The sequence below is a fragment of the Ixodes scapularis genome, unplaced genomic scaffold, assembly GCF_016920785.2.
Source record: "Ixodes scapularis isolate PalLabHiFi unplaced genomic scaffold, ASM1692078v2 PGA_scaffold12__126_contigs__length_90152505, whole genome shotgun sequence".
Lineage (NCBI taxonomy): Eukaryota > Metazoa > Arthropoda > Arachnida > Ixodida > Ixodidae > Ixodes > Ixodes scapularis.
The window spans coordinates 56,158,962-56,176,839 of NW_024609838.1; the positions used below are offsets into that span (position 1 = coordinate 56,158,962).

General features: G+C 44.8%; 1 non-coding gene across 1 annotated transcript; it reads right to left on the minus strand.

The window, feature by feature from the left end:
• Nucleotides 1-15,611: 15,611 nt before the first annotated feature.
• Nucleotides 15,612-15,684, minus strand: Trnaa-ugc. The gene has a single exon. It is a non-coding gene; the product is annotated as a tRNA-Ala (tRNA).
• Nucleotides 15,685-17,878: the final 2,194 nt, after the last annotated feature.

Consider the following 17,878-nt stretch of genomic DNA (forward strand, 5'->3'; position numbering starts at 1 on the left):
ACTATTTACACTGCTCGTGTGTCATCCTTATAGCCTCGTCCCACTAGAGCGATAGACAGCAACAAACGACAGCGACACTTGACGCACGCTGTCCCACGTCCCACTAGAGCGACAGACAGCAATAAACGACAGCGACACTTGACGCACGCTGTCCCACCCGGCGGACACGACGCAGGACACTGGGACAAGGAAAGTTCTTTCCTAGTGGGACTGGTGTTGTCAACAAAACACTTCAATATACACAGATAAACAGTCTGGCGACGCGGTTTTCATATTTTGCTCTTTGGGCATTAAACACGCCGACAAACACGGTGAAAGTTTAGACGATTACTTTATTTCTTGATTAAAGCTTCCGCTTCTCTTCATTTGCCGGTGGCGACTTTCCACAAACAGTCGTGGCAATTGACACCGAACTTTTTCTGAACTAGAATACCTGAATCGTTCCTTTTTTTTTGGGTCGTTCGAGGAATTCTATGTGAGCACCAAGGAATTTCACCCTGATTTTGAGGATGTTTGAAACTTCATATCCGAATGATCGAGGGCAGGCGTTTTATGGGGGACAATACGGCATCCCGATTATCACAGAACGTGATGACAAGTCTCGTCTGCCGGAATGGCTAGCCGCGGAACGTGGTGTCCTACTTCGTGGTGAGCGGTCTTTGGTCAGTCCTCGAACATGGGTGTATCCATCCTGATGCAGGGGCGTAGACCTCGGCGTCTTGAAGCACCAAATCGTGCACCAAGTTTTTGCGAGCAAAACCAGCCACAGACAACCCTTTCGCAACATGACTGCCCAGCGCCAGCGAGCAAGCCGCGCCCGAGACCACTATGAGCAATCGAGGGACGGGAACTGCGGGAACGAGGAGTGGCCGCCAAGGGCTTCTCTGGAGGTCGAGCGGCGGAGCAAGCCACGGGAGGAAGGGTAGAAGGGTGGAAAGAGAGGCAACAGAGGGCACAAGCGGGCGAAGAGGATAAGTTTGTATCCGAGAGGTGTTCCTCGGTGGGACTGCTTGCTGCGCTTCAAGTCCAACAACAGACAAGAACTTGTCCGTCGTCGATCGTTTGTCGGCGATTGTCGCGGGCATTGGGCCGTTGCAGTGGGACAGCATCGGCGACACGGAACTTTGTGGTGTCGTCGGACAAAAATCGGTGTTTGTCGCTCTAGTGGGACGAGGCTTTTAGAGAAAACATGAATAATTAGCAGATACTGTGAAAAACATACAAGGGGATTATTTTAGGCCTTTATTATTCATAATATGGGCGACCAATGTGTCCGCACATCCGTCTGTTACCTGAGCTGCCAAGAAAATCATGTTTACTGTCTTATGCATATGGGTGGGAGTTAGCACATTCCACTTGGACCTGTTCAAACTTATGCTAAAGCTCCTTCCGTATTCTTTATTTTTTTCTTCTCCAATTTGTGAGTTGGGAGTCTACACTCGTATGTAGTGTATGTATTCCTCTCCTTTATTCCTTGTTTTTTGTCTGTTATTTTTCAGGGTGTTCAATCAGAATGAGCTCACCACCTTATTACATGGAAAAGCTGTTGTTAATTCCAAAGTGTCTGTAAAACAATCTAGCTGACATCTTTTGCTCACGCCCCGGTTTCTGAAGCTCACGTTCTCCGAACACAGCCTTTCTGATTTCTCTGATCCTTTTTCTTTTTTTATGTTCAATAGATCAAGTCGTGAGTGTGCACCAGTCCTGCATCCTATGTGTTCCTGTCCTTTTGTCCTTGTCTTTTTGTGCACTTTTTTTCAAGTTGGTCCATGATATTTTTTATCTTATATTCTAATCTGTGTTTTCATCTTTATACTTACTGCAGCCCTACCAAGTAGAAGTTGGCATTCACTTTCGCCATTTTGATGTGAGTGTCCTGAGACGACACAGAATGACAGCTTCCTCTGCTGAAGGCCAGGCTTCATGGAAGACTGCCAAGGCTGTTCATGGTAAGGTGCTCTATATATTGAGCAATATAATAGCAACTTATTGCTGATAGGATTATTTTTAACACTGACTATGTTTATAAACTGGCCTTTAGCAATTCCGATGCCACTCACGTGGAATGAAATTCTGTAGGGGAATTGCGCATCCCATTCGTAAGCGGAATGCTGAGTTTACAACAGAAGTGTGTCTCGACTTGCTGCCAGTATTGCTGTGTGTGTTGTGTTTGTATTTTTATTTGTTTATTTAGTGTTCCCAATAATGACTGAAGCCTTCCCATTGGAAGTGGCAACACACAAACACAAATGAACGGCAAGAGAGGTGAACAGCGCCACTCACGCCGTTAGCCACCGCACCCATTGGTTTTCGGAGAGGTTTGCAGTATTGGTCTCTATGGTATTTGGTCATATATCGCACATGAACAAAATCAGGGCACTGTGCCTACAATTCAGCACTCGCAAGATTTGCGTGAATACACCCTGCAGCTGGTCGCACTTTCAGAGTCATTTTAATGTTGCAGAAATGAATAATGACATTGGCATATTTCTCGTGCCAAATCCTTCATGCCTGTTCCGAAGTCTGATCTCCACGAGATCACAGTAGAGTCGTTTCTGTTGTATAGTAAAACCTCGTTAATTCATCCCCCGCTAATACGGAAAATTTGAACTGCCGATCCGGTCCCGTCAAACGTATGTATTAGTCAGGGGCAGCAAACACTCATTAATTCGGAGGGAACGCGGCGCGCTATGGTTAATTCGGATGAATTCGGCAGGTGGCGCTAGCTGTCGTCTGTTCCAAAAGGTATGACCGCTATCCATCCGAACTGCACACATGGTTTTTCCGGTTTTCCCATGGTTCTTCGCTCTTCCGGTTCTCCGTGTTTCGCACCAGTTTTGCTCTGGATCGCCGTGCTTCAGCGCGTTACTCTCCTGGCACGGAAGCGGCAGAAGCATTGCTGCAACGGAAAAAGGGTAGCACAAGTGACCGACGACCGGAATGGCAAAATCCCGACACGCAGGGCTATTGTTCCCGAGCGTACCAATAGCGAGAGTGACAGTCACGTTTTATGCCTCAACGCGGGGATCCTAAAGCCCGCCATTTTAACAACTATTTTATCCCTCAATTTTTCGCCAGCCACCCCTGCATTGGAAACTGCAACTTGACTGGCACTCTCGCTATCGGCGCTTGGGAAAAATAGCGCCGGGTGTCGCGATTTCGCCGCTCCGATTACTGGTCAGTTGTGCTACTCGCTTTCCGTTGCAGCTGTACGAGGCTAAGAATTTAGCGACGAAAGTGGAAATACTGAGGGCCTTGGAGGGCGGCGTCTCTCGACAAGTGATGGAAAGTTGCGACGTCAAGAAAAGCACTTTGGCCACGTATGTAAAAATTGTGGCCGATATCCTACGGGCTTTCGAGAGCGAGAAGTTCAATGCGAAAAGAAAGCGGCCTTGGAAGGTGGTGCACCCGAAACTAGAAGAGGCTTTGCTGCGCTACATTGTCAGTGCACGAGATGCGTAGCTCCGACAGTGCGAGTGAGGTGGAGCACTCGACCGCGCTAAGGAAAGTTGCCGTCTCCGCCCAGGTGTCGTCCAGAAAGCAGGCGGTAATAACAGATTTCTTCTCAAAATAAAGGTATGTCACAGGGAAACGTTTTCGCGCAGCTTTCTTTGTCCTTTCGATATTTCGACTTTCGGATAATTCGGAAATTTTTGCCGGTCCCACGAGATCCGAATTAACGAGGTTTTACTGTAGTGGCACGGCAGACTCTATACTTGTTTTGCTTCAATCTTTGTAAGGGGGACGCTGTAATTCAATTCTACTCATCTCTGGTGTACTAGATAGCACCATATTTGCAGAGATAGTTTTCAGAATTTGTAGTTCCATCGAAATATATCTCAGCTTATAAAATATTTGTTATTTGGCTTGTAGATTTTCAAGCAGATCTAGATTGAAGGCAGCAAATATCTTACCTGCAGTCATGGTATGTGTCCGAAGTATATTGCATTAACATAATTGACCCAACCTCTGATTTTTGTTTTCAGTGCCTCTAGCGAATTGTGGATGCTGGATTGCTTTTGTTTGTTTCACATAATCTACAGCACTTTTTTCACCTTTATACTCAGTGCAGCCCTTGCCGAACGGAAGCTAGCATCGACTAGGCCAATTCATTCCTGCATCACCAGCCGAGCTGAGGACCAGGTCCATGGCAGTCTGCAAAGGTTGTTGATGGTAAGCTGGCTTATATATACAGCTGTGTAATAGCAGCTTGTCCTGGGTGACGATTTGAAATGCTTGTTTATGTTTTAGAAAGTGAAATTTCCATGGGCATACTTGCAACGTGAAACATTACCAAGCCTGTTTTGATCTTTCATCCTTTTGAGATTTCAGTACAGCCGTTTCTGCTGCACACATACTGCCTACTTCGGCCAGGTAGAGACTTGATCCATATGGAGGTAAGCAGGTGATTATCAACTGCTCAGTGCTGTCCGTTGTGACATTCTCTCCTTATCAGATGACTCACCATGCTTGGTTCGCAAGGCATTTTAAAACGAGAGCAAGTCCGCTGGTGCATGATGCTCCCAGTACTGAGCAGTCGACGATCGCTTGTTCACACTCGTAGAGATCACGACTGTACTTCAAGCTCGGCAAGTGTGACACTTATGTGATTCAGCCTAGCTGTGGTGTGCTGAGCGGTATAAGTAGAGCTAGTTGACTTGTGCAAACACAGTAACTGTGCGGTATAAAACGCGCCCAATTGGCAACTTTAATGCGATCTCGTGTAGTCCCATTGATGTTTTCTTTTGGCGTGCGTGATATGTGTTCACACTTTTTTTCCTCGCTTACTGACAGTCCTAGCTGTCTGCAGAGAGTGAGTGTGAAACATGCCAACAAGCCTCTAAAGCAGTATGCAGTGCAATTTTGGTCTATTGTGCAAGCGAGGAAGAAGACTGCTCGTTTGGCTGTTGAGGCTGCGACATAGACATTAGATAGTTTTATCTGAGCATTGTTACGACCCGCTCCATTCAAAAGGAAAGCACCTGCATGCTCACAACGCTCAGTCAGCAACAACCAGTCGGAGCGCAGATGCCGATGGAGCAGACAATTCCTGCACCCCGATGACCACTGCCGACTGAGCACTACGTGCGTGCCTGGTTATTTTCCCACCCAGTGGCTGAGCAGAGCGGGCCGTAAAAAGCGCTCAGCTAAAACTTTTTCTGATAGGGGGTGGCTAACGCATAGATATTTCAGGCAGAAGGATGGCCGACATTGCTCACATCAATTCTCAGTATGAGCAGCTCTCATTGCAATACGGAAATTATGATTCAAACTTCCTCTACCCCTTTCTGAAGGTTTTGAAGGTGCTCCTAGCAGTATTGTCGGGCTAGACATAATCATACCCAGATCCACTCCAATAAATTCTAAGAGGATGAAGTCAGTTGCCACATAGCTTGTGCAAAACTAAATCTGGAACTCACTCCTACTTCCTGTTTTTCACTGTATTGAGAACCTTGTCTCAGTATGTGATGGGTCTGTGAAGAAAATTGACCAGGTAAACAATATTATTTAGAAAATAGATGTCCCATACATATTAACCTGCACCTACCAGCCACTGTACACCGCCTCACTACTGATTTGTTATCTTTCTATTGATTTGCCTGAACTGTTCGCGCCTGTAGACATCAATGATGATCACGAGGGAATGTTTCTTGTCATATGATGTCACATGCTTAAAGTAAGTGAGGCTTGCGGGCATTTTCAAGGGCTATGGGGCATGCTGATGGTAAACACTCAATGTGAGTTTATGGTAGACGCTAATATATACTATACCCGTTTTCACCTCAAGAAAAAAGTAAGTTTTGCGCATTGTTCATACGCTGCGCGAAGTAGTTCTTACGAGATTTGTTTGTCGGAGGAAAAAAGCGGTGCTTTTGACGTTTGGAACGTGTGCGTCTTGATAAGATAACATATATCTAATCTAAAATTCACCTACATATATCTTAATTATTCGCATAAAGAGGTAAATTAGTAATGCTCCACGAGGAGCCGGGCTTGTTTTACTGCGGTTCTTGAGGTGAAAACGGGTATAGTTTCTGTGTAAGTCGCTATTTTTTATTTGGTGAAGTCTGCAGATGAGTTTTATTCAGGTTGCCATTATGTGGGAACACAGGGGCCATACTCTGCAATTTATTATATGTTTACATGTGTCTACCCAATCTCATTAGTATGTGTACAACAATGAGCTGTATTCGCGACTCCAACGATCTATAAGGGGCGCCACCACCAAACAAACATGGCGGCTGGGAACAGGTCACGTCGGCTCGGCCGGGCCGCCTGAGCATTCAATTTAACAGATTTTCTTTTATTTAATGCCCTATTTTATAGGTATTTCAACTGCGGCGGTTAAGTGTAGCCGGTGCACATAAACTTGCTGAGCATAGTTTTGTTTTCCCGGTGCTTTTTGTTCTTTTCATGTCAAACTTTTGTTTCGGAGGTTTCGTTCAATACCGAAACTATGGGCTCCAGAGAGACGGTAATAGACTCTAATCAGTTTTGATCAGGTAAGGAAAGCAGCGATGACTACAGAATTGTTCCACCGACAGTAATTTTCAGCTAACTCGCATCCCTCGACCATACGACTTATCTGCCGGCGCAATCGAGCGTTTGTGCGTATTAAGAAACAGCTCCAGTCGTCTGCTTGGTCAGCAACACAGGCTGCAGGAAAATTACGAAAATTAAGCAAGCGCTTGTTGAGCCAACCTTGAGCTTCTTGAGCCCCACTAAGCAGCTGATACTCGTATTTCAACTCGGGTTTTAGTGACAATCGAGAAGTCATTTTGACGAATGTGCGGGTTATGCATTATATTACGTACCATGTCCCACTAAAGGGATATTAGTATATTATTTGGGCTGAAATATGAGCTTACTTGACTAGGTATTAGGTGAACTGCTGAATCAAAGTATATTTGACAGACAGAGAGATACTACCTAAACTCAGCCATATGGTTCTAGCCGACAGCACGGAGATGATTGCGGACAAATTTGAAGAGAGTCTTCATCAGAGATTCACGCAGAACCCCTCTGCATTAAACTTGACTTCAAATCGTGAATGGAGAAATAGAGTATCTTTTGTGGCCGGAAAACCTGAACAATGTAGACGAATATTGCTGCTGGCTTCAACGAGGGTATATTATAAATATTGTAGGCGCAATAGATCATAATGTCATGACAGCTTCTAACTTTGCGAGACGCGTCCCCCACCTTTTGAAAGCAGACAATATCCCTCATTAATCGTATGCAGCGAGCAGGTTTTCCAGAATCAAGTAGATGCGAAATCAGCCCAACTTTTTCGGTGTGGTCCAGAGGCTTTTTCGGCAAAGAGCAGCCAAGATGAATAGCCAATGCACCGACCAGTGTGGGTGGCTCAATCTTGACGCTAATCAAACACAACTAAATTCAAGAAAAGCAGCTATTGAACCTTCCCATTCACTTGACTGCAGCATTGGGGTTCCCTCCAGTGAAACACCTCGTCTGTCGTCCTCAGTCCACTGTTCTACATACCAGTTGTCAGTTACCGAGTAGTCGTCACTTTGAATGTCATTCGAGACAGGGAAGAAATCAAAACGTTTTTCCGTGATACCTCCCCATCCAAGAAATTGTACGCACGCGGCCGTGTGTTGTGGAGTAAACAGGCTTTCAAACACGTGATAGAAGAAAACAATTTACTGAGGCTTCATCACACTGATGAACACTCAGGCAAACTTGAGAAATATTCGGACCTTTGTGAAATTACATTGTTCGCCACCGCGTCGACAACACGTGTCCGCGAAAGCCGCCCAAGACGTGGAGACGCGCAGAGTGACCCGTTCTGGCTGGTTCCCGGTTTTCCCGCTTGGTGCTGTCCGTTTTGCTGGAGTCACGAATATGTCAAGGATATGATTTGTCATTGTCTCAGTAAGACTAATGAATTATTCATAATTAATTACTTATATTTACCTAAAAATGCTGGATCTCTCGCACCTATCGGGGCAAACGGCAATGTTAAACTACATGCCAACTACTCCGCCGAGTTTGCCCGTTTCTCGACACGCCCTCTTGAATTAAAGTAGATGATTTCCACGAGCCTTTCTCTGAAGTGGGCCTTTTTCATGCAAATAGCTGACCTTGATTATGAGATAACTGGGCCATTTTTGCTGCTTGGTCATCCACTGTGTTGTAACAGGTGTCCCTTAGGGCAATCAAAGTATTTTTTTTATATAGTTTCCAGATTGAAAATGAAATGAAGACAATTAGTACATTAGTTGCAAAAAGGTTTTCTTTTACATGGGCTTCTTGTCTCATGCCCCTGATTTTCTGGCCACTTGATTAGCTGCTTGGTTTGTCTTTTTAGAGGTGATACTTCGTTTTTGTGCTTTTGTTTTGGGTGTTTTTCAGGCTGATATTCTTCTTTTTGTTCTCAATAGTGTGTATATATTGCACCGTTGAGTTCAATAAAAATTTGGTTTCGAGTCAGCGCTCTGTCCGTGTCTTTTACCCTGTCCGTCGTCCTTTGCGCTGTTTTAACCTTTTAAGCCCTCGCCCCAGTTTGGAATTTCTGGATTATCATGTGCAGCTGGTATTGATTTACCCTGTCATTTTACTGTGCTGTTGATTCTCTTTGCAGGTGCTCTAATGATGGACCCCTTCCTGGGTGCATGGTCGACTTGCATCACAAGCTGCACGAAAAGTGTGCAGAACATTTCCTAGGCCCGTGACATGCAGTCTCTTTCATCCAGCGCACTCCTCTAGCGACAAGCCCATGATTACCAGCCAAGCTGTAGCTTCACTGGAGCTGACAATAAACAATTACGGTAACAATTTTGAATGTTTTATTTGCTACCATGTGTATGAGCGACAGATGGCTGTGGCAGCCGCTTTACCAAAAAGGTGTATACCTATGCCAGAAATTTACTTTCATGTACAGTGCGACATAATTGTTTACACTCATTTGTTGTTAAAATTACCCTTCTTATGAACTACATCATTTCTATTCAGGTGTAAATTGCACACAAAACCACATGTTAGGCTGTAAGACGAGACCGGGAACTGTACGATTTTAGCCCGCTAGCCTGGGGTCTTGCTGGTATCTTGCGGTACTGCTGGTAGTGCACCGGGGATTTGTGCTGGCAGCATCCCGGGAACTCGCTGGGACAAAACAAGCCTGGGAACTGTATGGCTTGAGGCCGCTAGCCTGGGGTCTTGCTGGTATCTCACCGCGTTACTGGTACTACGCTGGGGATTTGTGCTGGCAGCATCCCGGGAACTCGCAGAGACAAAACAAGCCCGGGAACTGTATGGCTTGAGGCCGCTAGCCTGGGGTCCTGCTGGTATCTTCCCGCGTTACTGGTACTTTGCTGGGGATTTGTGCTGGCAGCATCCCGGGAACTCGCTGGGACGCCCAGTGCCGGGCGTCCCAGTCAGTTCCAGTCACTGGCCGGTGACTGGCAATCTCACTGGCCCGTTGTCGCCCCGCGGTGCATTTCCAGCGTCGCCCCAGTAGGATCTTACCGGCAGACCGGTACCGCCCCAGTCCCAAACCGGCGAGTTGTGCTACTTGGGACGGTGCATCAAAGATTATGTGCCTAAAATTAAGAAAACTACGCACAGAAAGAATCCCTGGATGACTCGCGACATCATCCACTTGGTACGTAAAATTAACAGAGTAAAGAGAAGTTGTAAGAGACACCCTAACAACGGCAGGAGCCGTAATCTGGACGACCTCAGACAGCAGTTGAAAGAAAGCATTGAAGCGGCTAAACAGAAATACCATTCTGAAACACTGCCAAATTTTATGCTGACATTACCAGATAAATTTTGGAGGTATCTCTCGCCTCGTAAACTGACGATCAGTAGTCTTAAAGTGGCCGGGGAGCATGTGAGTGACAAAGCAAAACTGGCAAACTGTTTCAATCTCTTTTTTAAATCTACCTTCACAATAGATGATAACACGCACCCCACTTTTGAGGCACCGACGAATATCCCTCCGTTGAACGACTTAACAATCTGTGAAGTTGGAATCTTTTCTTTGTTGCTCGATCTCGACGTTAAAAAAATCTACCGGAATAGACAACGTTCCGAACGCTTTTCTACGCCGTTATGCCGAATGGTGTGCAAAATACCTTACAGTTATTTTTCGGAGGTCTCTAGAAAGCGGCAGGGTACCCACAGAGTGGAAGTACGCAAAAGTTATCCCTGTTTTTAAGGCAGAAGATCGTGAGCTTGTGACAAATTACCGACCAATTTCACTGTTGTGTACTGCGGGGAAAGTATTGGAACATGTATTATTTACGCATATTTGTCATTTTTTAGAATCAAGTAACTTACTGCATCCTCGGCAACACGGTTTCCGTAAAGCTTTGTCTACTTCCACTCAGTTGGTTGAAACCATGCATTATTTTTCTGAAGTCTTAAACCGTCGTGGCCAGGTGGACGTGGTCTTCTTGGACTTCTCAAAAGCTTTCGATCAAGTATCCCACCCGAAGTTATTAATAAAACTGAAAGCAATCTTAAGGAACGACATGATTACAAATTGGATTAGTGACTACTTAACACTTCGTCGACAGGGGGTTGTCATAGATGGATCGATTTCCGAACCTGTTTTCGTTGACTCTGGGGTGCCTCAGGGATCCGTTCTTGGACCGTTACTTTTTTGATATTCATTAATGACATATTAGATGATATACCAGTCCAGATTAACCTTTTCGCCGACGACTGTGTTCTTTACACTGAAATTTCTATCCCTGAAGACCACCTTCTCATCGATGCCTCCCTGGCAAAAATTAACTTATGGTGCGCGAAGTGGCAAATGACTCTAAACGCGAAAAAAACAGTATTTATGAACATCACACGAAAAAAAACCATTTCACATTTTTCTTACTCAATAGGCGGCGTACCTCTGCAAAAAGTTGAATCATTTAAGTACCTAGGGGTGATCATTACATCGGATCTACGATGGAACGATCACATTGACTACATCTCAAGACGTGCTTTCCAAAAGCTAGGGTACCTGAGACGATCCCTGGGGCGCTCCAGTGTTTCAGCGAAGCTGACTGCATTCCAGACCTACGTGCGACCTATTCTGGAATATGCTGGAGTGGTCTGGGATCCGCACACCGAAGTAAACAAAAATAAACTGGAAAAAATACAAAGGAGGGCGGTAAGGTTTATCTACAACTCCTATAGCTGGTCTGTGTCTCCCAGCCAGCTCCTGCAAAATGCCAACCTCGAGAGTCTTGAAAATAGACGACGGAGAGATCGATTAAAATTCTTCTATCTAATCATTAATGACCAGCTAAAGATTAACAAAAACAAGTATATCTCATTTTTTCAGCCACGATTAACAAGACGATCCCATCAACTGTCAATAAGAGAATTTTTTGCTAAAAACAATGTATTTTATTATTCATTTTTTCCACGCACTGTTAGAGAATGGAATTCCCTGCCAGCCGACGTTGTGAATAGATCAACCTTGTCTTCATTCCTCTCCCAAATCGGTTAGAAAAGTAAATAGTTGTTGTACGTGTGAGTTGCATCTTGATTGTATATTACGCATTCTATATTCGCGAGTGTTTTCCGATGGGATTGGATGAGCGAGTCACTTTGCTTGTCTGTGTCGCGTTGCAGCAAGGCGCTGCCGAGATTTTGAACTGTGTATAACGGCACTTTTTTCTTTTTTCTTTTTTTTCAAATATGTACAGTTTTACTCCTGCTATCGCCTCCCCGAGGTGAGCAGTATTAATAAATAAAATAAAAAAAAAAAATAAACGACCGACTCCGAGAACATCAAATGGACGCCGAAAGAGCTGCTTCGGAGTCCAAGCACCCGATCGTCATTCACGGGAGAAAATGTCCCGGTTGCGCTCCTAATTTATGTAATAACAAAAACGGCTTGACATAACAAAAATAACAATTTAATTAAACGTTGCGCCTCCAATGCGGGAGGCATCTTCAGTAGAGCACAGAGCGAGTGAGAGTCGCACAAAAAAGTTCGGCTATTTAGGCATAAAGTTTGTGTACACGTCCGGCAGGGGGCCACGGTTCTTGTTTACCAGCGATGAATCACTTCCGCGTTTGTCGTTCTGGATGAACCAAGATTCCAGCAGCTTCCTCGGTTCCCACCTTTTATCCCCCTCCAAGGTCGATGCCTTGTCAATGTCAAATTGGTGTCCTGAGGTCCATGCGGGTCGACGAGTTCGGACTTGAAGCCGAACGCTGACAGGCTAGGCAAGGCGACAAGGTCACCGGCAGAAGCGGCCTTTCCTTTTATGCGTTGTTGATGCCCCTTCGACCTCGCCTTTTGCAAATCCTCCCCACCTGGTTTTGCGTTTTCGTGTGGCTGTAAGCGAGCTCGACAGCCGCTTTAAGCAAATCAAAATGATGAAGCGAAACGCGTGACTCAGCGTGACCTCTCTACATAGGACGCGTAGGACAAAAACGTTTGGACGAAAATTTGTCACGTGACTTTCTCTGTCACGCTGATGGGATCTCTGGGGCTGTCGTTTTCGCCGTTTGCCTAGTTATAGAAATAAGCAGGCCACGTAGGTCCGGTTTTCGAACTGGGCTCTTCAGTGTTCTGATGCTTTCGTGCGTTGCAGACGCGGCCGTGTTTTTTCGTCGTAAACGGTCGGAATACGTCCATGCCAATTTTTCGGTAACAGTCATTTTTTGCACCGGAGTTCGTGGAATACTTGTGATGTGTTTGTTGGACACGCTTCGACAAAAACTGCTCTTCGCCGACGACGAGACGTCGGTTGAATGTGCGCAACCTTCTTCCTTGAATGTGTTTGTGGGTTGCCTGAGTTGGATTATGCATCTATCAAGGATTACATGATATCGCTCTTTTATTAGTAATTGCACTGCAAGCATGATTCTGATAGTCGTCCTGCTTTCCTTTCATTCTCCGCGGTTTTACGTGTGATGAGTTTTGCTTGGCATGAGGACAGTGTTAATTGTATTTTATAATTTGCTTTTCGTTTTACAGAGAAGTGTGACCTTGTAAATATGTTGAGAATACACTGTGTGTAATGACAGTTGTTTAATAAACTTCTGGGAGCGATCGAAAAAATTTGTTTGTCCGTATAAGTGATTGGATATGCAACAAATGACATGCAACGTACACATACTTGCACGACGTTCGGCCAATACGAAGCAGACGCATCGTAGAGTTTTCGCACAATATTACGTGAACGCTAGGCCGGGGCGAAACAGCTGTACGGCAATACCTGCCGGGTATCAAACGGTGGTGCAAAACTGGACAGTTGAGCGATATTGGAACCGACTTTCGGCCGGCACTGGCACGATACTGCAAAGTATTGCCGTGCTGCTTGGGAACGGAGGTGATGACATCTTATTATCGTGCTTCCAACGCTTATTTATTTTATTTCTCTTCTGGGACGCGTAAAAGAGCACTTCTGTGACACACCAGAGATATTCGAAACTTGGGCTGGCCTCTCGGCTTTCTTTGGGCACTTACTTGGCACTTCAGTGGGTAGCCAGGAAAGAGCCAAACTTCGGCATGCCCCGAATCGACAAATTAAGATTTACTGCGGCAGTTATGGCTCAAGTCTGGCACTTACTTTGGCACAACTGTTGCGGACCAGAGAAAAGCCAAACTCGGCGAGGCTGAAATACCGAAATTAGGCGTTGCTTTGGTAGTTATGGCTCAAGTATGGCACACTTCGGCACTCCTGTGGCGTATCAGAGAAACGCCAAATTTTGGCGTGTCCGAAATACCCAAATTAGGCGTTGCTCTGGCAGTTATGGCTGATTTATTGCATCAACTTTGGCGCTCCTCTGGCGGACCAGAGAAACGCCAAACCTTAGCACGTCCCAAATACCGAAATGAGGCCCAACTAAGGCTATAGTTAGGCACCGTACTTTGGCACTGATGAATGCCATGGTGCAAAAACCTAACTGCGCCAAAGTTGGGCCCTTATGTTTGCCAGACCTTTGCCCAAGTTGGGCATTCCTCTGGCGTGCTACCTGGGATTCAGCTGGCTATAAATTGATGTATGTCTTTGGAACTAGAGACTCGCGATTATTCAATTTTTTTAGCCTCCACAATGGTGTTTTACTTTGCCTAGGGTTTAAACCCGCGTACTTCTTCTCAGCAATGCAGAAGTAGAAAAGTAGAAGATAGTCATGCATGCGATCTCTAAGGGCGAGCAAAAGCATCTTGCTATTTGCTGTGTTTGTATATTTAAAGTTTTTCTGTACCTTTCGTTTTTCTCGACGCGGGAGTTAGCGATCATCAAGCCGCTGCTTATGCCGCTTCCGAGGTAAGTACTACCTTGTCACGATACTCCACCGCCCTACAGACTTGTTTATTTTACTCGCTTCCATTCTCAAAAGCTGTTTCGAATGTCACTGCACATGTTATCACTGTACGCAAAGCAGCAACTTAGCAATCGTGACGCGAGAGTCGAGTGCGCCTCAATCTGGCCAACTGCACTCGCTTCGCTGAAATGTGATCGTGGGCCTCTCGACAACCGTTAGGTCACTGAACATCCAAGATGCTACTTCGTCGTTGCGAATCCTTTGCTCTTCGGGTGGCCGCGAAGCCGTGCCTACACCAAGCAAACCCTAAGTAGAGTTTTTCAACAACCATTCGCACAGCATCGCAACCTTCCGTCAGCGACGCCGGAGGGTCGGCAGCAGGCAGCAGTTTCTTGAGTGAACCAGGTAAATGCATCGACAATACCGCGCTCGGATCCTTATCTACTGTACTCGTCACCTCAAATACTCAACCTCGATGCTGGAAAGAGAGCTACGGTAATACTTATTAGGCAAAGTGAACCTGGCCACCTTATATTTTACACTGGGGGTAAGAATAAACAAGAAACTTCCAGATACTCGAAGAAGCGTTTCCTCTCGGTCATCTGCGTGGCAATATATTACTGATACACCCAGCTAAGAAATTATATAATCCACATGCCCAGTTAAAGTCAAGAGCTTCGCGAAAATTACTCCCAAAGTTTTGAAAGTAATATTCTTATAAGCGAGGTGTCAAAACAAATATCACTTAGAAAGTCAAGATCACTATTTTCGAAGCGAAAAGCCGGCCTTGATTTTATTTTTATTTCTTATGTGATATTTGCAGCAGCCCATATTTCGAGGCGATTTCTCATGTCATTAAATGCACGCAAACGGTTATCATAAGTTTTAGCTGTAAAACTAGACTTTTGTTCCAGTAAATTATCTGAATTACCTTATGGTCAACGTGAACACTGTCATTAGGCATATGTTTAAGAGTAATTGCCCCAGTTTGTTGCCTTGTGGTACTCCATATGTAATTGGTTTAATATCTGAGAAGTCCTTGTGTGCCTTAACAAATTGGTTCTGATATTTTAAATACAATTTGATGAGAAGAGCAGCGTAAATTTAAATTTTTCAAATAAGCATTTCGTTATTAACATGGTTGACTGCTTTCGTAAAGTAAAAAAAAAATGTAACCAGGACAATCTTTGATTGTCTTCATGTTGTCATAATTAATTATTTTGGTACTCGTCACCTTGAATGCCCAACCTAGAATGCTGGTGAAAATAATCCCTGGAGAAGGGGAACAAGAGGGACAAGGGACAAACATAAATCTCCAAACACAGCTAGGTGACTGGTGAGCGACCGAAAAAATCCGCCTGGTCCGGGTATCGAACCCGGGACCTCTCCATTGCAAGTGGAGCGCTCTATCAACTGAGCTAACCAGGGGTTAGACGTCAGTAGAGCAAACGGGTTTTATCAGCTGCCACCAGTCTAACACCAACAAGGGTGAAGCTTGCAATTTAATGTTATAATTATAATGCAATTAAATGCAAAGGGGCAAGCGAGCTGGACAAGAATGATGAAAATAATCCCTGGAGAAGGGGAACAAGAGGATAAGGGACAAACATAAATCTCCAAACACAGCTAGGTGGCTGGTGAGCGACCGAAAAAATCCGCCTGGTCCGGGTATCGAACCCGGGACCTCTCCATTACAAGTGGAGCGCTCTATCAACTGAGCTAACCAGGGGTTAGACGTCAGTAGAGCAAACGGGTTTTATCAGCTGCCACCAGTCTAACACCAACAAGGGTGAAGCTTGCAATTTAATGTTATAATTATAATGCAATTAAATGCAAAGGGGCAAGCGAGCTGGACAAGAATGATGAAAATAATCCCTGGAGAAGGGGAACAAGAGGGACAAGGGACAAACATAAATCTCCAAACACAGCTAGGTGACTGGTGAGCGACCGAAAAAATCCGCCTGGTCCGGGTATCGAACCCGGGACCTCTCCATTACAAGTGGAGCGCTCTATCAACTGAGCTAACCAGGGGTTAGACGTCAGTAGAGCAAACGGGTTTTATCAGCTGCCACCAGTCTAACACCAACAAGGGTGAAGCTTGCAATTTAATGTTGTAATTATAATGCAATTAAATGCAAAGGGGCAAGCGAGCTGGACAAGAATGATGAAAATAATCCCTGGAGAAGGGGATTATGTCCCTCTTGTTCCCCTTCTCCAGGGATTATTTTCATCATTCTTGTCCAGCTCGCTTGCCTCTTTGCATTTAATTGCATTATAATTATAACATTAAATTGCAAGCTTCACCCTTGTTGGTGTTAGACTGGTGGCAGCTGATAAAACCCGTTTGCTCTACTGACGTCTAACCCCTGGTTAGCTCAGTTGATAGAGCGCTCCACTTGTAATGGAGAGGTCCCGGGTTCGATACCCGGACCAGGCGGATTTTTTCGGTCGCTCACCAGTCACCTAGCTGTGTTTGGAGATTTATGTTTGTCCCTTGTCCCTCTTGTTCCCCTTCTCCAGGGATTATTTTCATCATTCTTGTCCAGCTCGCTTGCCCCTTTGCATTTAATTGCATTATAATTAGAATGCTAGATTCGCCGAAAATTTTTTTTTGCTTTCGAACCAGAGTATCAATTTCGTAATTATGTTCTGATTATCAATACATTTGACAAGGCGATTAAAATGTTTTTATAAGCCCTTTATATATAGCAGAAGTACAGGCCTGTAACTTAATAGATATTTTATACCTTTTTTTTTTTCGTAAAAAACAACCACCTTAGCTATCTGCCTTTTTGCGAAAATATGGCCGTTTCTGAACGGAGATGAAAAGTGTATGCCAAATAAAGGCAAATATTGTCCAGAACATGTAATACTGGGCGGATTTCTAACCACCGGCGTAAAAACTATCATTGATGATCACGGTGCGGAATACTTATAATATCTCTTCTTGAGCTACCGGATCTAAAAAAATGTTATCTTCAATGTTGAGGTCCATAAAATGACAAGCACCGGTTGGGTTTAAATACCCTGCTAGGATAACAAAAAAAAATCATTTTTCAACGGTTTTAACGTTGAAAAAAATTGCTATTTTACTTTTCACATTGTTTACCATGTCACAAAGGACGGAAAGCACATATCCCTTCTTCGGAATTTTGCCACTGTACCGCGTATTTGCGAGGCAAAAATTTTAATATTTTCCTACCTGCAGCCGCAAGCGGATGCCATGAGAACCAGGCGGAATGACGTCAATGGGGGATTTTGTAAAAATTTAAGGAATTGTGCAAATACCATCTCGATAAAAGGTACTTTTTATATATATCTTGTCTTTTTAACATAAACGTATCATCAACAGAAGTTTTATTATTAAAAGTTTTTGTAATGCCATCCATCCGAAGTAAAAAAAAAAAAAAAAAAAAAACGTCACTTTTTTTTGCTACCGCGAACAGCCGCCAGGAGCCGGAGGGGGACCTGGCTGAGCCGGACGGGGATGGCCGGGCCCGGACGAGACTTTCCTTCTCTCGCCATGTCGATCGCTCTGCTCAAGCATGTGGTCACGTGGTTGCGAGCGGGTGAGTTCTCGCTGCTCACTGGCGGCTCTAGAGAGACAGCTTCACCGGAACCC